The 4,527-nt window shown below is 31.7% G+C and overlaps 1 pseudogene; it reads left to right on the forward strand.

Annotated features, from left to right (window-relative positions):
- The first annotated feature begins 743 nt into the window (after positions 1-743).
- LOC113784580 (small nucleolar RNA snoR114) lies at positions 744-821 on the forward strand (annotated as a pseudogene).
- The last annotated feature ends 3,706 nt before the right edge of the window (positions 822-4,527 follow it).

A 4,527-nucleotide genomic window follows, 5' to 3' on the forward strand; every position in this document is an offset into this window, starting at 1 on the left:
AAATCGCAGTTATTACAGGTTAATGAGTCTCGAAGTTCATGTTTGGGAGAAACCCCGCTCTGATAAGTGATTCTGGGAATTAAAAGTTGTAATGTGTATTTTACTTATGTTATTACAAATGATTTTTTACATGAAAACTTAGTACGAGTAAGTCTTGGGAATTAAATCAAGAAATTGTAGTCAAATCAAGTTCATTGATATTGTACTATTTTAATTGAGGAACAAAGTTGAATTGTTACATGTGTATTTAGAGAAACGTGATATCCTAAATTAGATATTAAAATTTTTATTCTCTATAACATATTGATTTTATCCGCCGCAAGTTTTCTTCAAATAATTTAGTATATATTATTATAAATGTTATTTTGGGGTTTAGGGTGTCACATTATACACATATATTCTAAAACAATTTTAACACCAAATTAATTATCTAAAATCCTATTTCATGAAGAATATATTTATTATAAAATTTGGGGTGTTACACACATTAGGTATTTAAATTAATTCAATGAAGATGGTAAACATCATATCCTTATAAAGTAAAAATTGATAGAGATACTTGCAGGAAACAAATCTTGCAAAACACCAAAATATCAATAAAACATAGTCGCTCAATATTCATTGGCATTTTAAATAAATAAAACTAGAGAAATCAAATAAAACAAACACTAGTGGTCTAGTGGTAGATAACTACATATTAATGTAGAGACACGAGTTTGATTCCTAACTAGTGTACAATTACAAAGCAATGATGAATTCGCTTGTGACGGAGGGTCCATCACTACCCGAACTATGAGATGTAAATAAGCGTATTTGAGCTCCTTTTAGATTGTTTAATAAACGAAATTAAGAAACCAACTCAAACAAGACATTCAATATAGATTATGATTTTTTCTATCGAGTAGACATTAACCACTTACAATGCGATATGACTGTTACCGACAACACCGTTTTCGATGAAAAGCAAATGAAAAATCATAGGTGTAAAGAAAAGGAAAATCTACATTTTTTTTGTACTATTCGTAATTTTTTAATGCTTTTTAAGTTGTTTTGAATATACACCTCATCATCTATGAGTGACCAGTGAAATATTGTTGAGGACGAATTTATCATGATAAACCTAAGTTTTAATCCAAACTAGAAAACCCATTGGCCAGACATTGCATACTTTAAGGTCGAACTCTGATATATAAATGTTCGTTTCCATCTTGCCTCAAGGAGTTAAAAAAAAAAAAAAGATACTCTATCTTAATTTCTTCACTTAAATTCTCGTGACAACATCTTCCACTTATGTGTTGCCAAAAAAGATTTTTCTGAAATAATCAAACAGTAATTTTAAGACCAAATTCCTCCATAAAGGAAAATTCTTGTAAACTAGTTGCAACAAAAATAGTTCAAAGGGATAGTAAATAAGTTAAAAATGTTTCACACATATTCAGATACATCCTCCGAGACACCATATACTATCTATACACATTAGGTATTTTAATTAAATCAATGTAGGTGGTAAACATCATATCCTTAAAAAGTAAAAGTTTATAGAGATACTTGCAGGAAACAAATATTGCAAAACACCAAAATATCAATAAACGTAATAGCTCAATATTCATTGGCATTTTAAATAAATAAAACTAGAGAAATCAAATAAAACTTACACTAGTGGTCTAGTGGTACATAATTGCATATTAATGTAGAGACCCGAGTTTGATTCCTAACTAGTGTATAATTACAAAGCAATGATGAATTCGCTTGTGATGGTGGGTCCTTCACTACCCGAACTATGAGATGTAAATAAGCGTATTTGAGCTCCTTTTAGATTATTTACCGAAAACACCCTTTTCGCTGAAAAGCAAATGAAAAATCATAAGAGTAAAGAAAAGAAAAATCTACAGTTTTTTTTGTACTATTCGTAATTTTTTTAATGCTTTTTAAGTTGTAACTAATTTAGGATATCACGCTTCTCAAAGTACATTTTGAACAATTCAAAGTTTATTACTCAATTAAAACAATTTAATCTCACCGAACTTGATTTAAATATACATTTTTATTTTTATTCCAAAAACTTACTAGTACTAGGGTTTTCATATAAAAAGTCATTTGTAATTGCATAACTAAAATATAAATTACAACTCTAAATTCCCGATATCACCTATAAGAGAGAGGTTTCTCCCAAATTTGTACTTCAAAACTCATTAACTTGTAATAACTGTGATTTCGCAAACGCAGGGCCAAACCAGACAAACACAAACAACGAAAGAGGTGAGTTTTGAAATCATGTTAATAGTATAATATAAGTAAGCAGAACACGCAAACAATCATAATAGATTGTATCATAACACAAACATTCTTCAAGGAAAAACATCACATTACAAAGTTAAAACCACTCAATTAAAATCAAGGCATTTCACTATAACGTCAAATCATCTAAGAGAAATTATTATCACACACGATACCTATTAATCACAACAAAACAATCACAAGAAAATGCAATGCAATGCATGAACTTATATTCTACTTCACAATGTGGTACCATTCTAACTCTGAAGTGTTTGGTTAGGAGGCTTGATACTATGCCACCATCCCAATGGACGGACAATTCAAATTGGCCCTGTCCTCATAGTCCCTCAACTCAACCCGAGACACATGTACGCGACAATCGAGGTAAAAGTGTGTTGCCTCCAAGTCACCTAGGAATTCCCCACCCAAATAGGAATTCCATTTAGGAATGCTACCTCTAAGTCACCTAGGAATTCCCCACCCAAATACCTCCAATGTCTAACAGTCTTGCCTTAAGGCTCAACAGTAGATCACCACGATCAGTCTCATTCAGTTGTACTTCCCCGGAATTGTGACACCCTAAATCCCAAAATAACATTTATAATAATATAAACTAAATTATTTAAAGAAAACTTGCAATGGATAAAGAAAATCTGTTAAAGAGAATAAAAACTTTAATATCTAATTTAGGATATCACGTTTCTCTAAATACCAAAATAACAATTCAACTTTGTTCCTCAATTAAAACAGTGGAATATCAATGAACTTGATTTAACTAGAATTTCTTGATTTCATTCCCAAGACTTACTCGTACTAAGTTGTCATATAAAAATCATTTGTAATAACATAAGTAAAATACACATTACAACTCTTAATTCCCAGTATCACCTATCAGAGCGGGGTTTCTCCCAAACATGAACTTAGAGACTCATTAACCTGTAATGATTGCGATTTCGCAATTGCAGGGCCAAGTCAGTCAAACACAAACAACGAAGGAGGTGAGTTTTGAAATCATGTTGATAGAATAATATAAATAAGATGAACGCGCAATTAATCATCAATAAACCGTATCTTCAAGGAAAAATATCACATTATATAGTCAAAATCAAAGAAAATCAATACACTTCACTATAACATCAAATCATCGCATAACTTATTATCACACATAATACATAGTAATCACAACAAAACAATCACAAGAAAATCCAATGATGTGCATGATCTTAGACTCTACTTCACAATGTGGTACCATTATAACTCTGAAGTACTTGGTTAGGAGGTTTGATACTATGCCACCATCCCGGTGGACGGACAATTCAAATTGGCCCTGTCCTCATAGATCCCCTCAACTCAACCCGAGACACATGTACGTGATCGTCGAGGTAAAAGTGTGTTGCGTGGTAGCTCCCGACATTTGGAGTGCTACCTCTAAGTCACCTAGGAATTCCCCGCCCGAATACCTCCAAGGTCTAACAATCTTGCCTTAAAGCTCGACAGCAGACCGCCACGATCAGGCTCATTCAGTTGCACTTCTTCAGAATCACTAGGCTTGTAAGGCCCTACTTATATGATGACAAAATAATCTTCACTTCACAAATTCACAATATTTATTTTATCCCCTCGTTGGTATATGATACTCCATTAATACCGTCATCTCAAACACAAATTGAAATCACAATATTATCATCACAATTTATAACATCACTATAATTAATCACACATCCTCATCATCCTCATCATCATCATCACATAAACTAATCACAATTTATAGAATCACTATCATCAATCATACAACAACACATATATTCATCACAAATTTATCACATCACCATTATTAATCATACATTATCATTATTACATATAATTATCACAACACATCTATTTTTATTATAACATCATTTAAACTCATCTATTCAAACATATGCATAAAATTAGTTCAACAGCCACTATCATATAATATCACACACTACACATTTAAAGAAATTAAATCAAATATCACAATAATACCAAATGCCACACATTTAACAAAATTAAATCAATCAACACCCTACAAATATTTCTATTCTATATTTTAATCTCACAATTTCCATATTTTCACATTAATTAATTTATCCCTCAAAGGGCTACTGACATACGTAGCGAGCCCCGGATGAATCGTTGGGAAATACGGTTTTCCCATTCATCTCACAATATATTACACTCATGAATTCAAACGCTCTCTCACCCCTTACCTTATTTCGACGCTTTCAC

The sequence above is a fragment of the Cicer arietinum genome, chromosome 3 (assembly GCF_000331145.2).
Source record: "Cicer arietinum cultivar CDC Frontier isolate Library 1 chromosome 3, Cicar.CDCFrontier_v2.0, whole genome shotgun sequence".
In the NCBI taxonomy this organism is placed as follows: domain Eukaryota; kingdom Viridiplantae; phylum Streptophyta; class Magnoliopsida; order Fabales; family Fabaceae; genus Cicer; species Cicer arietinum.